Here is a 20478-nt window from a genome sequence, read left to right as displayed (position 1 = left end):
ATATAGGATATTTAATAAATAATATAATGCTGCATTTTCCCAGAAGGGATACTACTAGATATTAGTGTGTAATATCTATTATTTACCAAATTTTCGTATATGTGATAGACTTGTCATGACAAGAATAAAATAAATCTGAAGAAAATAGGTAATATATGAACATTTGCTGATAATTTACCCATATCTATCAGTATAATGTTTATTTTTGTCTGCCAGATTGATATAATACATACTACGTTGGAGTTTCTTTGTCTTTTTGTTTCTTTCTGAAGGTCATAAGAGAGTCATATCATTAGAAGTAGGATCAACAAAGTTGCATAAAATAAAGTCGTTAACTTTTCTATGAAATTGTTTCAGGAAACCTTGGCAATCAGAATGCTGTACAGGGAATAATGTTCCTCCTAGGAAAAGGGTCCCTGGCACTCATGTAACCAACCTGAGAGTGACTGAGATGATGGGGTTCACAATTTTGGAACAAAATGTAGATGTAGGCAGTTTCACATACATCCCAAAGATGCAGGAGGTCAGAACAGAATATATATTGTAAATCTCAAAGGAGAAAAGTGGACATAATTGTTATCATTTGTCACCAATAGTGTTTCCACCTATTTCTTTGCCTGCTATAAATAAAAAGCAACTCCAGAAGTTGCTGAAGGGAATCTTAGTTTACTATCAATACTGCTTCAGAGGAAAGGGAAATGAAATGTCTTCACATTCTATGAGAAAGAAATATGGTACAAAAAAACCATGCAGCTCAAAGACTGGGGGCATCAGTTTTCTGGAGTCTAGTATAGTCAATCTCATCTAGAATCTACTTCAAAATGAGCAGGAGAATATACCTGGAGTGCTCTCGCAGAAAAGTCAGGCATTTAAAAAAAATACTATGTCTGCTTCTCTACGGGTGAGACTATGTTGAACACATTAATATCAGATAAGCTAGTGAATACAAATATAATTGAGTATAATTCTGTAAAAATCACAGAATAAGAAACATCTTTATAAAATTGCATGGGCTGGGCGCGATGGCTCACGCCTGTAATCTCAACATTTTGGGAGGCCGAGGTGGGTGGATCACGAGGTGAAGCATTCAAGACCAGCCTGGAAAACACGGTGAAATCCCATCTCTACTAAAAATACAAAATTAGCCGGGCGTGGTAGCGTATGTCTGTAATCCCAGCTACTCGGGAGGCTGAGGCACAAGAATTGCTTGAACCCGGGAGGCAGAGGTTGCAGTGAACTGAGATTGCACCATTGCACTCCAGCCTGGGCAACAGAGCTAGACTCTGTTTCAAAACAAACAAACAAACACGCAAAACCAAAAAACAACAACAAAAGAAGTACTTCTATCCTTGCTCATGTTCTTCCTCTGTGATGAATGCTATGTGGACCAATTTTCATTCCTCCCGAATCTTTTCTGCTATGAAAATGATTCTTGAAACATGAGAACGATAATGCTACTTTTGTACCATTAACATGAAAAGACATTAAAACAAGGTTGTTCATATACTCTTTTGCTTGTATTTATAATAACCATTGCCTTAAGTTGGAACATATACTACAAGTTCTGCAGTATTTGCTTTGTTTTGGGTTATATTCCATTCATACAATATGCTACTCATCTTAGGAAATACATTTTCATATGATTTGTGTGTTATGTTATTGTTTGTTAATATTGATACCTTTTTTTATTATTATGTTGCATTCTACATCTGAGTCACAAAGATTGTGAGTGGCTCACAAAGGAATCATTGCTGCATAGAACTAATGATGAAAATTTTAGCATAAATACTACAACTTTGTAAAACATGAACATAAAAAGGACAAATTCCAGGCAAAATGATATATGAATCTATATGTGCATTGAGAAGTGATAAATAAAGGTAAGGATTTCTCATAAGCAGCAGAACAGAAAAAATATTCATAAAAATACCATTAACATGAGAAAAAATTGATTTTATTGAATTCATGATCCATTTACTCCTATTCCCCAATATGTGCTCTGTTATTAAGCTTTACCAAATTGTGTACTGATGTCATTGATACATTGATCTCTTTTTTTAATACACTGTCCTTTTTGCTAAACCAATTGTTTTTATGTTCTTTCATAACAAGTCCAAAAACATGATTTAGAGGACAAAGTTGTTTATTTTTCCACTAAGTGTAGGGAAGGGAGAGCAGGATCATTCAGGCATCATTCAAATCAACACTTCCCCCAACAATAAGTACCAGGCACTGCATTATCTGGAAGCTTGTAAAGTCAGCCGCTAAGTTAACAGAAACATTATGCTCAGAGGGAAATCAAAAGGAGCTATTGACAAAAATTGCTCTATTAAATGACGCTGCTGGAAGTGGCATAATATCAATGCAACACAACTCCAAAAAGCAGGTCCTGTCACATATGTGGAAACAAGGATTTTAATTTAAAGGTGAACAAAACCAATTTGCATCATAACATGCATTAAGAATCACCATTTAATATATGTGAATAATATGTCTGAGGGAGAATATCTTGACAATTTTTGTCTACATAACACTAAAAAACATGTGGTAGGAAAGTGTACATTATTTTTTAATGATTATTTATGAGTTGTGATGTTAGCAAGAAAGGACCTGAGTTGTATGCTGATAGGGCATCAGCTATATGCAAAGGCAATATTTAAATATTTATTAAAATATTTAATACCTGGTATGGTACGAGTAGCACCCTATCAGAACAAAACAACAAGCCCATGAATCACCTAATGAAGGCACCAGTGCATACCAGCTGAATTTAGCCATGCAATACATAAAACGTAAATTACAAATGAAGCCACTCTACTTTTTCTTTTTTGCTCAACACTCTGCCTTTTGATTCTCAATCTTAACTTGATCAAGAAGGGTTTCAGAAGTCTCATCTATAAACTTGAGGTTCCACAGCACCTAGAGCATACAACCCATGGACTAAAAGGTAATTCTTTAACTTTCAGGAGATAAATTTCTTCTGACATTTCTGAAATCTTCTGCTGGTAAACCCTTCCTTAGCAATTTCCTTGCCTTCTGCCATATGCTCGTTTCTAATTAGTCTTAAAATCAGCCCTCCTCAAAATGGTCAGAGCAAACCACCTTGAGGGATACACCTCATGCTGGGCCTCTAATCTTTGAAGAATATATTTGTTCTGGATTTTTCTAGAAACTTCTACTCAGCATCCCAAACACTCTTAATTTTTCTTCTATGAAATAATAAAGAATGTGTGCTTTCCTCTAATCACCTGAATGCAAAACATTCTTTAACAATACAACTTGACGTCTTAATTGATAGTTTTCCTCCATTACTGCATTACTTCGGTCCTCACTGAGTTCTTACTTCCTTGGATTCTAATGTCTGATTAAGGAGAACCAACCAATATAGTACTGTGTGTGTGTATGTGGGTATTTTTTTTTCTTCAGAGTGGCTTTAGATTTCTCTCAAAATTAAATATACCTTGAAGGAATTTTTATATGCATTACACTCTGCTGATTATTGCTTAGATTACAATGTTATGAAATAGTTGCCTACTATCAAGTCATTTTAAATCTAGTGGAGAATTCTTTTCTTGACTTCTTTTACAGTTAGTTTGTTGTTTATGTATAAACATGTTACTAATTGTTGTGCCAAGTTGGTATCCTGAAACATTAATGAACTTGTTTATTTCTTCTGACATTTGTTGGTGGAGTCTTTAGGGTTTTATATACATAGATCTATGACATTGCTATCTGCAAACAGAGATAATTTTACATCTTCTTTCCTATTTGGATACTGTTTATTTTGTCTTCTTGCCTAATTAATAGGACTTTTAGGACTATATTTAATTATTATATATTTGAGATATTAATTCCTACTATATCAGTGGTTTGCATGTTGAGTTCTTATGTTTAAGTCTTTAATTCACTTTGAGTTGGCAAGTGGCAACAGGAGGGCAGGCTTGTCTTGGTTCCCATCTTAGAGGAAAAGCTTTCAGCTTCTCACCATCTTGTATGTTGTTAATGTTGGGCTTGTCATATGTGGCCTTCATTCAGTTGGGGTATATCCTTTATATACCTAATTTGCTGAGATTTCTTATCATAAAATGATGTTAAATTTTCCCAAGTGCTTTTCCTGCATCTACTGAGATAAGCATATATTTTAAAATTCTTTATTTTAATATCATTTACATATGTTGAACAAGCCAGAAAAGTCTTACTTACAATTGCTTCAAAAATAAAATACTTAAAAATAATTTTAACCAAGGAAGCAAAATATCTATAAACTAAAAACAATAGACATTGATTAAAGAAATTGAAGACACAAATAAACTGAAAGATATCCCATGTTCATGGGTTGAAATAATTAATATTGTTAAAATGTCCATATGACATAAGTGAACTATAAATTCAATGCAATTGCTATCAAAATCCCAATGGCATGTTTCACAGTAGTAAAAAAAAAAAAATCTAAATTAATATGGAACCACAAAATACCCTAAATAGCTAAAGAAATCTTGAGCAAAAAAGAATCACACTGGAATTATCATACTACTTGATTTCAAAATATACTACAAAGTTATAGTAATCAAAACAACATGGTATTGACACAAAAGCAGACCTGTAGACAAATGGAACCGAATTAAAAGCCTGGAAAAAAATCTATGCATTTATGGCCAATTGATCTTCATCTAGGATAACAAAACCCACAATTAGAAAAGAACAGTCTCCACCATAAAGGGTGTTGGGAAAACTGGATATCCACATGCAGAAGAATATAATTAGACCCTTATCTCACATTATATACAAAAATGAACTCAAAGTGGATTAAAGACTTAAACATAAGAACTGAAAATGTGAAACTACTAGATGTTAACATAGGAAAAATCTTCCTCATATTGGTCTGGACAATGATTGTTTGGCTATGGCCCCAAAAGCACAGGCAACAAAGGCAAAAAATAGACAGGTTGAATTGCATCAAACTAAAAGGCTTCTGCAAAGCAAGGAAAACAATCAACAGAGTGAAGAGATAACCTACAGAATTCTTATCTTAAAAATTCCCAAGAGACTAGATCATAAATATTCTTACCACACAAAAAAAATGATACCTATGTAGGATGATGAATATATTAATTACCTCGATTCAATAATTATTTCACAACATATACATATATCAAAACATCATTGTGCACCAAAAATATATACAACATTTTAAAATTTTACTTCAGTAAAGGAAAAGAGAAATGAACAGACAACTTACAGAAAATAAAATACAATTAGCTAATAAGCAAATTTTTAGGATTCATTTAGTAAGAATCAGCTTCAGTGTTTTAGTACAAAATAAAACGGTGCAACTGAAAAATATCTAGATCGGAACTTACCGCAGAAACGAAAAGAATAGAATATTATTGAGTTCTATTTTAGTGAGACACAGATGGCCAAGAAGGTAAGTGAAGACTGGGATAGCCAGTAGGGTATCCCACAAGGCTAACCTCAGACTTTGTCCCAGTCTTAAGGATTTGCAAAATATGTACAGGTACAAGGAAGTCTGCTAGGATATAAGGGAAGACGAACATCAGGCATAAAAAAGCAGTGGCAGAAATGAGCATGGAGAGTGCTGAAACAATAAGAAGCCTGAGAATTTAGTCACAGAATGCCACTTCCTATGATGGAATATGTAAATTTATGATTATTAGCACTGAGAGATCTAAGTTAATGACAAAATATTTGGCTATAGGAAAAGGGTAAAGTGGTCTTGTGGCTGGAGTTTCCAAGAACAATTATAATTTTGGATGCATAGTGTTGTCATTGCTTGTGTATAATGTAATCAATGTGCTGATTTGTGTGGGTGTGTTACGATACATAATTGGACTGTTAAGTGACTTTAGTGTAATGGTTCTTCTGAATCATTTTCAATTATAAAATTATGGATTAATTATTACTAAGAAAATTGTAAATATTCTCTTTTTCTGATATTTGAAAAGTTGAGTTCATAATAGTGATGTAACTTTTAGAAATATTCCTTGATATACTTTGAAGCAATATTTACTAAAACATCTAGGAGATTGCTAGGTGGTCATGTCTGTTTTTTAAAATATTTATTTCAAATGTGCTTAGTCATGAAGACTGAAATGGCTGGGAACCCAAGACATTTATTCCAAATGTGTCAAGTTCTTGGGAGTGTTTGTCATAAGAAGCCCCATTGAAAAGGAGTTTTTGTCATCTCAACTGTTGTTGCCTGATTAATGCTTTAACAATGAAAGTCTTTTGCTACGTTAACCTATTTCTAAGAGGGCGGAGGCATCTTTGGGATTGCTTCTTCTGAAAGAAGCAATTGAACTGGGTCACTACAGAAATTAAGTACATCGTTAGAAATTCTAATCATCAATGGCCATGAAATGGACCTTTTTAATCAAATCTAAAAAAAATTAGAGATTTCTTCATCTAAACAATTGATGGGAAGATTAAATTTTAAAACAGATGCATAATAGGGTGATGGCTAGCTTCAGAAACTGTCTTGACAAAATTAAAATGAAAAAGTCTAACCTAAATCAAAGTTACAATTTGTGTGCTCGAATTGCCTGTTTTTTGATTCTATGTGGCATTTATAATGAAGTCCGTTTATAATTACGTGCATTCACCACTGCAGCTTGGGTTCAATACTTGATCAAGAAGCCAGTCGTTTTGGTTTGATATTTGTGTGACTTTGGTATTTGTGTGACTTTTGATTTTTGAGGGAGGCCAAATACTGATTCTTTTCCTTTCCATGGGCAGATTTTTATTTCCTTTTTTCTTCCATCTGTGGGGAAATATGGGACTTCTTATCCTCTGTATGTAGACGGTCAGCCGAGAAGCTGAGACCCTAGAGAACATGGCTGGACAGAATGTGAGTTGGACTCCATTTGCAGCTAGCCAAACTTCCCATTATTTAAGCTGACTTTGTGGTGGTTCTGCATCTCATGTGGACTGCCTTGTACCTCTTTGAAGATGATTTGTGTATCTTTGGTTAAGTCAGAACCTTAAGCCTTGGTTAAGGCTTATGTATTTCGCTTGGGAGAGTACCTTTGGTGAAAAAAAAAAAGATTCGAAAGCCAGAAATATCAGCTCCTTGTCACAGCTAAAATTTGAATAACAAGAGATTTGAAAGATTTTTCTTTTAAGAAGCTATATGGCCAGAAGTCAGCCGAATTAAAGGCTGATATCCAATCTGTATTGTCAAAAAGAAAAAGACAAGTTTCAGATTTTTTTTTTTTTGTAATGGCTGGCAAATTGCTGATGGAGGGCAGTTGTTTACGGTAAATAGTCGTTACCACAGAGGCTTATTTTTTGCATATTTACAAAGAAAATGGCACAGTTCGAACACTAGTGAAATATCTTCCTAACAAAGTGCACCATGAAAGCATTATATGGCCTGATTCCATAGCAATTTTCTCTTTTTAGGAATCTGGGATTCAGTGTAGGCTCCTCCTGAACCCAGTGATCCAATTTAAAAGTCAGCTATACAGCTAGATTGGTCTTCATAATATAACACTCTGATATTTAGCTAGTTGTTTTTTTTTTTTTAAGATTTCTGAATTCCCTCTAGGCTTATCTGTATATCTCCATTTTTAATGTTCCTCTAACACACTCAAACTCTTTCTTAAAAAACCTTAAACCCTCTCTGTGTGATCTGAGATGTAAATTTGCTACATTGTTTTCTCCAAAAATCAGTGAGGGCATCGGCTATGTAAGAAAGATAAATGTTAACCTTTCCCATTAACAAAGGCATAATTCAATTCAACTGCACAGTTTTAAACTAGTGAGTTTTATCTGTCTCATGGCTCAAATTTTCAAATAAAAATTATCAAGTCGTTGTGTCTGTCTGTATTTTTACATGTATATTTGTGTGTGTGTGTCTGTGTATTATCTACATGAGTATCAAATTGACGTAAATAAATGGCACTCATAATTTAAGTTACAAACCCTAAATGCTTTCTAAGTTTATGTGATTTTAGTAATCTTTGATAAATCATTAAGGTTTGAAGATTATTGGTAAAATAAAATAGACATATATTCAAAATTTAATGTAGACATTTTTTTTTCCCCTGGGTCTACTTGTCAGACTGGTTTATACTGTCTGCTACATCCCGTAAGGTCATAAAACTGTTGTTTTCTGATATTTTTGACACTTGCTTAATTTGTCTGTTATCTTATAAAGAAGTGAAAATGTGTTTTTTTGTTAAAGGGAAAGAAATTTGGCTAGTTTAGAGGTTTTGAAAGTTATAAATTGACAGAAAAGGAATTATAGATAAAACTAAATAGATATAAAAAGCTGGGAAAGAAAATGGGAAAATTATTAAAGGTTATAAAAAGTTTGTAGAAATCATACTTTGTGTGGTCAAAGATAATTGGGATTGAATAGATCTACCTAAAATTTTATTAAAATTAGCTTTAGTATTGATAATACACTAACAAAAGTAAAATTTGGTTTTCTCTTTTGAACAAGATTTTTATGTAGTTACAGTAAGAGATAGCAAACATTGTTGTTCACCTTTTGAATAAACTACAAGAATAAAAGGGAGGTGAGAAAGGGAGAGATGAATTCAGTTTGCGTCATGCTATCTTTATTAGATATTTTAATTGTTTGGAAATCTGAGTCTCCTCTCTATTAAAGAGTAAGGTTTCTGCTTTTTAAAGTCTTTGAATTATCACTTGGGATAAATGAACAACTTATTTTACACTAAACTGTGATCCTATTTGTGATATCAAGTGTTTTAAAACCTCTGATATTTGAAAAACATTTCAAAATCATAATTTTGAATCCTAAATTCCATATTTTTTACCTCAAATTAACTTTTTAGATATGAGGGCACCTGAAAGTCCAAGAGACAGACATAGTTTTATTTAGCATGTGAAAATAATATAGGAAGCATTGTTAAATATGAAATAATGTTTAGCTTTTTGGGTTGTATTTGTATAAAAGTGTTATGAATATATCTTTCAAAATTGTATGAGGTTTCTGAAACTGTAATATGCCTTTGTGTGTGTTATCGGTAATAACTGATATTATTAGGTTAAATTGTCATAAACCACAGAAATAACCACATTTCCCTGTCAATTTCACCTCTCTAACTATGATTATTCTAAGACTTTTATCTCACACAGAAAATTGTTATTTTATTTTGGTTCTTCTTAGAAAGGAACTTATAATTGGCTACATCCCAAAATTTGCCTTTTAAAGATTCTGACAGTACTCTTGAATATAGGTTTCTGATAACTTTGGAAATCATACCATAGGAGCAGACAGAATCTTTCTGAACTATAATAAAAACCACATACATTCATAAATATTTGCAAATCATCATGAAGCAGAACAAGAATTAATTATATGAGAAATTTTGGATTTTTTTGTTTGAAATATTGCTGATTCTTTTTATGTTCCACTTTTGGAAGTCAAGAAAATGTTATTTTGTATTTTGTTTTTTCCTTTTGAGCTATGTATAGCTTACAACAAATTGGGTAAATTATATATTTGTGCATGAAACCTTGAATTATTTATATTTGCTCTACCTGATTTCACCAGAATTTAGAAACTGTTTGTGAATATTCTTAATTTATGGCCATATAGTTATTTGCATAAGTTCAGTAAGAAGATGTTTTCTTTGGTAACAGGACACAATTGAAGACACTGGTCATTTTATTAAGGCTTCAACAGGAATGACATATTTTCTGATATGATCACACTGCTTTGAGGAATTAAAGTTGCCTTTACAGAGCCAATAAAAAGCCAGTTGGAAATATTGGCCTACTACCTTCTCTCTGCAGTTTCTTTATGAGGTTTCTGACCTGTGGTAAGAAAAGAGTGTTATTTTCTGATGAGTCCAGGAACCACAAGTTATTTTTGGACCTAGAGAAGAGAGAAATTCACCCAACTGATACAGAGTACAGACAGTCTGATGGCAAAACTTTGGTTTTAGCCTTGACACTTTTGAAAGTCTAATATGAAATTCCTTATTAAAAAGTTCCAACAAAGCCAATTTTAAGACAGCCTGTATGTCCAATAATAATTCTTGCTGTATTTTATGCAAATAATCAGGCCAAGTATAATAAAGCTAATTTTTTAAAATAAATTGTTCTTACCATGATTTATTCATGCATAAAATGGAAAACTGGAGAGACAAAAAATATGTTTCAGAAGAAAACTATAATATACCTGTTACTAGATTCTAACCTTATTCATCATTTTTGAGTTTTTATTATTAATATTTTCCTACACTTTGGACTGAATAGTCAATTCTATCCTTGCTACCTGTCTCCAAACTAATGTTTCCAAATTCTTCTTCCATTTTTTCTGAGTTGAACTCAATGAAATTTCTACAACGTTTTCCTGAGGCTATGCAAGCATACCTTGTGATACACAAACTACAGTCAAGAAAAATCTGTCAGATTGCCACCTCCTACTTTCATTTTAACTGAAGAAGTCTAACATCCAGAAACTTGAAACGACTTCCCTGCCCACTCTAAGGAAACTGGTTTATAAGTTGCTCCAAACATTGACATTTGTTTTTCTTCTGTTTGAAAGCTTGTCTGCAATGCCGTCTCCTTAAATGAGATGTAGCTGTTTAATGGAACTGACCTATGCCCAGGAATCGGAGACTGGTTTACTGGGATTCTTCACCACTCAGCTATTAACTCGATTTATCCACCAATGGAGACTTCAGTGTATAAAACCTCAAAAGAAATTTCAGACAGGGAGAAGTTGGGGCTCATGAAGCTATACCCCAAAATACAGAACATTAAACTGCTGAACTGAAGAAACCTGCTAGCCGAATGATTTAAACTCTCTGGTCCAGGTAGTTCTGAATAATCATATTGCATTATATTTCCTCCTACCAAAACAAAGAGTCATCTTTGCAATTGATAATACTGCTGATTGTGAACAGGAGAAATTTCCAAACAAGCTAAATGGTTACAAGACATGCATGCCACTGATCCCCTTAATGATCCTTTTATGTGGTTTACAGGGGAATGGGAAACTGGTTTTGGTTCCCCTTATAAACTATTGCTATTACCATTATTCTAATTTTGCATATTTTTTCTATTGCCAACAGATAACAGGGACTATTAACACAAGCACTGATATTTTTGTCATGCTGAGTTGGCACCCTAGACCTGACACACAGAAGCATTTATAGGCCAATGCAAAGTAATTGTATTCCTCAAATCCTGATCCTGGTCTTCCTGTCTGCATCCCTTGTGAACAGGAAGCAACCAGATCAGTCATTGTCTGACTCCTTCCTTATTGATTACAAAACCTCAGGTTTGAGGATGAAGAAGACAAAGGGGAACTGAAGCAGTCCTCACCTCAAGAACTGTAGACAGAAATGCAGTTATATTTAAGTATTAATCAGGCTTTACTTTGGTCTATTTCCTTATAACCAAAAGTGATGTGTACAAAGTCATTGCATACGAATTTAGAAAATACTGAGAAGCAAAAGGAAGAAAAGGATCCGAGTCACCTGAAATCCCCCTTTTCCAACTCACCTGAAATCCCCTTAAACAGGGACAGCTATTGTTGATATTTGATAGTATATTCTTTGAGGATTTTTTCAATGTGAAGATACATACTCATTATATATTACAATATATCCTGTATATTGTATGTTATAAACACACACACACACACGCACATGCACACACGACCCCTGTGCTTATCTGCATGATCATTTGTTTCCCCATTATTTGTATAGATAAGATTTTTGACATTAGAATCATAAAGTTCTTATTTAAGACTTGCTTAAAGAAACCCTGAATTCCTGTAGAAGAGCTGACGACAACCAGTTTGAAGTCCCCCACAGAGGAACCAAATCAGTATGAGAATACAGATTCTTTATTTCTTTGTCCTATGGCTTCACCCTGCACCCTTCAACCAGTCAACAATTTTCACACTTCGGCCTGCTCGAAAACCCTTAAAAACCGTAGTCTCAAACTCTTCTAGGAGATAGATTTTTAACTTTCCTCCTAGCTACTCTTTCAGTGGCCCTACGATTAAACCTCCTTCTCTGCTACAACCTGGCACCTCAGTGTATTGACTTGCTGCATGCTGAGGCAACAAACCTACACTAATTACATTTTTCTTCCATTTTGTGTTTTAGAATGACAACTATTCTTTTATTATCATTTGTTAGGGCTCAAAAAATGATATGCCAAAATGTAACCACCCAACAGGTTCTCCTTGCCTGCTGCCCAGACAGAGCTGATTTATCAAGATAGAGGAATTGAAATAGAGAAATATTTTAATTCAAAAAGAGCAAACTGTATGGGAGACTAGGGTTTTATTATTACTCAAATCAGTCTCCCCCCTGATATTGGTTAGGCGTTTTTCAAAAGCAGTTTGGGCAAAGTGGTAGGGTTAGCCAGGTAACAAGTGCTTCCTGCTAATTGGTTGGGCCAGAGATGAAATCATAGTAGGTTAAAGCTGTCCTCCTGCAGGTTGAATCTCTTCTGGGTGAGGCCACAGAAGGAGGGTTGGCGGGTCCATGGGGAGCCATCAGGTCCTGGTGGAGCCATGGGTGTTAGACAATGCAAAAACATCAGAAAGGATCTCAAAAGGCCAATCTTAGTTTCTACAATAGTGATGATATTTGCAGGAGCAATTAGAGAAGTTTCATATCCTATTATCTCCAGAATGATGGCTGACAATCGTTTATGTCTGCACCTTAGCCGGATTCAGGCTCTTCTGCTCATTCTAGCCTGGCAACCTCTTGTTAGCTCTACAAAGGTGGCTGAGTTTGCGGGAGGGGCTACTATCCTTTAAACTGTGAATGAAATGTCTCCCAAAGCTAGCCCAGGAATAATCAAAGACAGCTCGGGGGCTAAAGCCATGAGGGGGTTGGGCCTAGATCAGATCTCCCTCACTGCCGTAAACTTCCCGCTGATAATAATTTTGCAAAGGCAGTTTCAAAAAGATGGCACTTAGAAAGGCTAAACTAAAGAAGTAGCCTTAAAATCTCTCTAACTTCTCCTTCTCTACTCCACCTACCCCTGCCTCTCAAGCCTCTGTCTCTCCCAAAGCATAGAATGAGACTTTTCTCTGAGATTTCCTATCTCAACAAGAACTAGAACTTCTTTCTCCTCATCATACATCTCGCAAAAGAAGACTGAAGAAGGCAACTAAACCCAGACAAACTTTTCCATAAGATAATATCTGCCTCTTAAGCTCATTCAAATTCCCAAGAGCATCATTTACAAGTTAATTTCTGTCTCCCATTGTCCATTCATTCTCCTTAATAATCATTTACTCTTCAAAAGAATGTCCCACCTTTTCCCCCTCTTCCCTCTCCCCTATGAATAGGGTATATAAGCTTCTCTCTCCTTCATTGGGTAATAGGGTAGTCAGTCTCCTGCAGTTCTCCTGTGCTACGCATGCTAAATAAATCTGTATGCCTTTTCTTCTATTAATCTGTACATTGTCAGTACATTTTCAGTAAACCTTCAGAGGGTGGGGGAAAAGTTTTCCCTTGGCCACTACATGTGTTTATAAATTTCTTTGAGACTTCAATAAAAACTGTATCTGAAAAATATGTAAAGAAAACTGAAATAGTTCTCAAATACTCTAGAGGACATCTGGCAATATCTGAAGACATTTCTCATTAAATAGGGTGAAGAAGATGCTGCTGGCATCTACAAGTAGAGGCCGGGGATGCTGCTAAACATTCTAGAGTGCACAGGATCACCCCCTTATTACAGATAATTATGCACTCCCAAATGCCAGTAGTGCCAAAGCTGAGATTTCTGCCCTCCCCAAACTAAAGAGAGAAATGTGCATTATCACATAATGAGTTTACACATCTTACGGAGTAAAGAATAGACAAATGGAAGATTTTCCCCAAGAAATTATTAAATATATTAGATCAATGTATCATGGAAATACAAAGTATAATACAAAATCAAGAGAAAGTTTACAGACATGAATAGTTCAGCAATAATTGTCTTTTTTGCATACTAAAATTATTCTAAAAGAGAGAACTAAAACCGTGCTCCAAATGTTAATGTATTCTAATGACTGCTCTGATAAGTAGCATGCTTTTGTGTTCCAATTCACGAATGAAAGGACACACAGAGTAAGGTTAGAGGGTCATTGAATAAATTTATAACAGAGCCCAAACCAGATTTTGAGCATTTAATTTTCTATTATGGTCAAATAATATTGCCTCTCAGATATTTTTTAATGTAGTTGGTCACGATTAAATTTATCTCTTAACATAAAATTTTGCTCTTTTATTGATATAAATATGCAACAAGGCAGGAGGTGGTTTGGGATGTGTCACATTTGTTTATCACTTATGGATTTGATTTTTTGCTTAAGGAAAGTGAGCTTATTACAATCCACAGATTCCAATTACAAAGAATTTCTAAATTGGTGGCCTTTAGGGAATGTAAAGTTAATTAAACCTTAATACACTCAAAATAATGAATATCTTTTAATATGTATAATTGCAGAAATAGAATACTGGCTATTTGGTTTTGTTATGCAATAACAATAAGTAATCCCTTTATATAATGCGAAAATGTCTCATTGAAAATATATAATCAAGGAATTATAAATAATCTCTATACACTGAGAGGATATAATGTATACAATATAGCTATGTACTGCTAAATTAGTTTGTATACAGGAACACGTTCATACAGTTTTTTAATCCTTGGAGACATTTTAAAATCACTGATGACAGTAAATAAACATTGGATATCTATTAACTGTCAAAGGCTGTGAAATGTGGACTTTACATATAAAATCTGTGACTTTCTCTATTTGTAAGGAGTTTATCATCTTATGGGCCCCTTCACATATTTATTTAGATAATTTTTCACATGAATTGATACAAAATTGTTTGAAATGCTTGTTCCCTGGTGCCATAAAGAAATAGTATTTGAACATAAATTTAATTTCTTCAGCAAGGCCATTTTTATACTTTTTGCAGAAAGGGTACACTCGCCAGCAGTTTTGCCCGGAGAGTACACCAAACAAAGGAGACAGGGTCCTTTATAACCTGACGCATCCACCCTACTGCTGTGTCCCGTTTCCACTGGCTGGAACGGGACCTCATATTTTGTATTTGTCCTGATTGGCTAGCAACTTAGAACTTTTTGAAAGAGGCAAAGGCAGAGGAGAACAAAAGAAGCAGGAAGTAACTTGTGGAATGCTGAAAAAGGTAAAAGCACCTTTAAATAAGGAAGAGGAACACGCTATGACCTAATGCCTGCTTCGACCAGTATAAGCATGCCAGGGCAAATATTTAGGCTAAATTGTGGGAGCTAAGAACATAAAGTACATTGATTTCTTTATTACTGCCAGCAGATATTTAAGAATGTTACCACAGGTCTTTGAATAAATTTTGCTTCTAAGAGAAGTTACTATTTATTCCTAATTAGATGGGGAGGAAAGCCTTTGAAGAGGAACTTCTACTTTACATTTTACAGAACTACGAAGGTAAGTACAAATATGTTTCCAGATGAATCAGCCTTTTGTGGAATTAACAGAAAGAATACAAGCAGGAGAAAAAAATAATATGCAGAAGAAAGAATGAATGGTCTGTGATATGGTTCGGATGTTTGTCTCCCCTCCAAATCTCATGTTGAAACGTGATTCCCAATGTTGGAGGTGGGGCCTGGTGGGAGGTGTTTAGGTCATGGGGCTGGATCCCTCCTCAGTGGCTTGTGGCTCTTCTCAGGATAATGAGTGAGTTGTTATTCTGAGTTTACACGAGACCTGGTTGTTTGAAAGAGTGTGGCACCTCCCCCTTCTCTCTGTCTTTCTCCCTCTCTCTTGCTTTCACGCTCATCATGTGACACCTCTGCTGCCCCTTTACATTCCCCCATGATTGGAAGCTTCCTGAGACCCTCACCAGAAGCTGAGCAGATGCTGGGGCCATGCTTCTTGTACAGCCTGCAGATCTGTAAGCCAATTAAACCTCTATTCTTTATCAATTACCCAGCCTCAGGTATTTCCTTATAGCAATGCAAAAACAGACTAATATGAAAAAATGGTACCAAGGAGTAGGGTGTTACTATAAAGATACCTGAAGATGTGGAAGTGGTTTTGCAGCTGAGTAAAAGGCAGAGATCAGAAGAGTCTGAAGGGCTCAGAAGAAGATGGGAAGATGAGGGAAAGTTGGAACTTCTTATAGACTGTTTAAATGGTTGTGACCAAAATGCTGACAGAAATATGGACAGTGAAGTCCAGGCTGAGCAGGTCTCACATGGAAATTAGGATGTTATTGGAAACTGGAGCAAAAGATACTTGTGTCATGCCTTAGCAAAAATTTGGCTGCATTGTGTCAATGGTCTAGGGATCTATGAAAGCTTGAACTTAAAATTGATTACCTAGGGTATCTAGCGAAGAAATTTTTTTTTAAATTTTATTATTATTATACTTTAAGTTTTAGGGTACATTTGCACAACGTGCAGGTTTGTTACATATGTATACATGTGCCATGTTGGTGTGCTGCATCCATTAACTCATCATTTAGCATTAGGTATATCTCCTAATGCTATCCCTCCCCCCTCCCCCCACCATACAACAGTCCCCCGTGTGTGATGTTCCCCTAGCGGAAGAAATTTCTAAGCAACAAAGCATTCAAGAGGAAGTCTGGCTGATTCTAAACACCTACGGCAAGATACAGGAACAAAGGAATTACTTAAATTTGGAATTTATCATTAACAAGAATACACACAGAAGTTTGGAAAATAAGAGTTTGGAAAATTTGCAGCCTAGCCATGTGGTAGAGAAGAAAAAAAAAACATTTTCAGGAGAGGAATTCAAGCAAGCTATAGAGCAATCACTTGCTAGAGAGATTTGTGTAACTAAATGGAGCCAAGTGCAAATATCCAAGACCATCGAAAAAGGCCTCAAAGGTATTTCAGAAACCTCCTAAAAAGCTCCTCCTGTTGAAATGAGAGTGTTCTCTTCTCCCCCTCGCAGGGGTGTGGCTGGCTTTTTCAGTGCTCCCCTGCTCAAACCCATAGGGGGGAGCATGCAGACAGGCAGGTCATGGGGAATGTTTGGGGGCTCTGACCCCACTGCAGTATCTAGAGTTGTTTACAGCTCCCAAAACCCCAGTGGGCTTGTGTTACAGTGTGCTCTTTTCAGCTTAGCTGTCTGCAGGCAGCTTGTGTTAATCAGCTCAACTAGACCCTCTACCTTATCACAAGGGCAGAGGGCTTTCTGTATCCCAGGTTCTTGCCCTAGTGTATCAGAAAAATCGGATCACATGTGGGCTTGGAGGATGGGTGCAAGGTTTTATAGAGTGGTGGAGGTAGCTCTCAGTGAAATGGATGGGGAGCCAGAAGGGGGATGGAATGGGAAGGTGGTCTTCCCCTGGAGTCGGGCCACCCAGCAGCTGGACTCTCCTCTGACCACCCTCAGCTGAATTCCACATCTTCCCACCATTGATGGCTTGCTGGTGTCTGTCCATGTGTTCTGCTCCTCTTGATGTCCAGCCACTTGTGTGTGTGCCCGCTACAGTCTTGGGATTTTCTGGGCACAGGATGGGGGTGTGGTGGGCCATAGTGGTCTTGGAAAGTACAACATTTGTGAATGAAAACAGGAGTGCCTGTTCTCACTTTGGTCCATGGACGCAGGCCCAAGGGTGGAGCCCTCACCAGGAACCCTGACCTTCTCTACCCAGCACTTCCTTGTCCTGCTCCCATAACACCATCACAGGCCCACAGGCCTAGGGGGAAAGAATAATTTGGGGGCCAGGCCCAGGTCACTCCTGCCTGCTCAGCATCAGGACACTGCTCCCTGCATCTCAGCTGCACCAGCTCCAGCTGTGGCTCAGAGGGTCCCAGGTGAAGCTCAGGATGCCACTTTGGAGAATGCAACCCATAAGCCTTGGCAGTTTCTACATGGTGTTAAGCCTGTAGGCACACAGAACGCAAAAGCAAAAGAGTCTTGGCAGCTTTCTCCTAGATTTCAGAGGATGTATTGGAATGCCTGGGTGCCCAGGCAGAGGCCTGATGCAGGGGCAGAGCCCCCACAGAGCACCTCCACTAGGACAATAATGAGGGGAAATGTGGGGTTAGAGTTCCCACACAGAGTTCCCACCAGGGCACTCTCTGGCAGAGTTATGGGAAGGGAGCAGCCACCCTCCAGACCTGAGAATGGTAGAGCCACTGGAAGCTTGAACACTAACCCTGGAAAAGCCACAGGCACCCAACTCCGACCCGTGAAAGCCACCATGGGCACTTCACCATGCAAAGCCACAGAGGCAGAGCTACCCAAGGTCTGGGGAGCCCACTCCTCACACCAGTGTGTCCAGGATGCAAGGCATGGAGCCAAGGATTATTTTGGAGCTTTAGGGTTTAACGTCTACCCTCCTGGGTTTTGGACTCCTGTGGGGCCTATTGTCCTTTTATTGTGGCCTATGTCTCCATTTTGGAATGGGAATATCTACCCAATGCCTGTACCACCACTGTATCTTGGGAGTAAACAACTTGTTTGATTTTACAGACTCATAGGTGGAAGAAACACGGCCTTGAGTCTTAGATGAGACTTTGGACTTTAGAGTTTGAGTTACTGCTAGAAAAAGGTAAGACTTTGGAGGACTACTAAGAAGGGAATATTGTATTTTGCAATGTGAGAAGGACATGAGATCTCAGGGACCAGGTGTGGAATGATATGGTTTAGATGTTTGTTCTCTCCAAATCTCATGTTGAAATGTGATTCCCAATGTTGGAGGTGGGGCCTGGTGGGAGGTATTTTGGTCATGAATGGCTTGGTGCTCTGCTAATGGCTTGGTGCTAATGAGTGAGTTCTTGCTCTGAGTTCATGTAAGACGTGGTTGTTTCAAAGAATGTGGCACCTCCCCCTTCCCTCCCTCTTTCTTGCTCCCTCTCTCTTCCTCCCGTTTCCCCCATGTGGTGTTCCCATCATACCTTCATCTTCCACCATAACTGAAAGCTTCCTGAGGCCCTCACCAGAAGCCAAGCAGATGCTGGCATTTGCTTTATGTACAGCCTGCAGAACTGGGAGCCAATTACAAATCTTTTCTTCATAAATTACCCAGCCTCAGGTATTTCATTATAGCAGCAGAAGAATGGACCAATACGATATACAAACATAATTTTATGTTATTTCTTATTACAACTTTCAGGCCCGTTCTAGTACAAATTGCATATGTGTTATCATTACTCCTATAGTGGCAGAGAGAAAGCTTCCTTTCTGCCCACTAAAGATTCACTAAAAATGAACTGATGAAAGGCAGATTAATAGGAGAAAAAGGCACACCAAAGTTATTTAATGTGCATAAGCAGAGGGGAATGACAGGAGAATAATTACTCAGTAATCCAGATAACACCTCCCAGGTAATCTCTCAGAGTTGCCCTCTCAGGAATCAACAGTCTGTCTGGGTGTGGTGAGACTCCACTTTTGTCCCATCTTTGATGGTTAATCTGTCCTGGTTATTTGATGAGGTTCCTAGGGATGGAATCTTAAGACAATCTCAATTGTTTTGGAAAGAAGCTTCCTTAGTCTGACAAATTCCAGAGAGACTCCCTCCTGATGCTGCAGGAAAGAATTGGAGAGACAGAGAAGGGAGTCCGTAAAGGGGAAAGTCAGAGAAGGAGCTTGGCTCTGAGGCTCATTTCTGAGGCCTTTCTGTTTTCTTCAATTCAATGCATGCAGAGCACCAAAGCACCATATTTTGAGTATCATTTTCCGTGCCCCAGCACCGCAATATGCATCCTTTTTAATGGCAGCTCAGTGTGGCTCTTCTACAGTAAATGTAACCTGGAGCATCCCAGAAATAAATGCCTGCTCAGAAACCACTCGGTGTGATGCCACTTTTCTAATTCAACCTCTCCAACAAAATAATGTAAAATAATGTAATTTGCATCCTCATGTCTTCTCAATCTGAATTAACTATTTATGAGTTCCTGAAGGTAATATATTTGTTAAATGTATGCAAGATTGTTGAGACCCTGATATGTGCCAAGTGCTTTGCTGGGTGCTGAGAATGCAAAAGAATATATATATATATATATATATATATATATATATATATATATACACACACACACACATACATATACACACACACATACACATATATATATATACATACATATATATATGAGACTTATAGGTTAGGCATAATAAACATATATGTATCATAAGAAGAAAGTGTTTAGACATATGTTTTGCTGTAACATTAGTTATAAAGGAAAAAGTAAAAAAACATTACTCAGATAAACAGAAGACACTTCATAGAAGAAGGGATGATATTCATAGCTTAGCCTTGAGGGATAGCTGTGCACAGGAAGGGACGCCATTTCAAGCAGAGGGAACTGCTTCACTAAAACCCATACCCACGGATAGTCACCCATCCAAGCATGTTGATGGGATGAATGGGGATGCATGTAATTCAGTATTATACAACCACAAGTTAGGATGAGAGAAGTAAGAAAATGGAGATGGAAAACTCTGCAGAAGCCACTTTACAAGTAGTTTTAATCTGT

Source organism: Pan paniscus, chromosome 14 (genome assembly GCF_029289425.2).
Source record: "Pan paniscus chromosome 14, NHGRI_mPanPan1-v2.0_pri, whole genome shotgun sequence".
In the NCBI taxonomy this organism is placed as follows: Eukaryota; Metazoa; Chordata; class Mammalia; order Primates; family Hominidae; genus Pan; species Pan paniscus.
Note: the sequence above shows the minus strand (reverse complement) of the source record.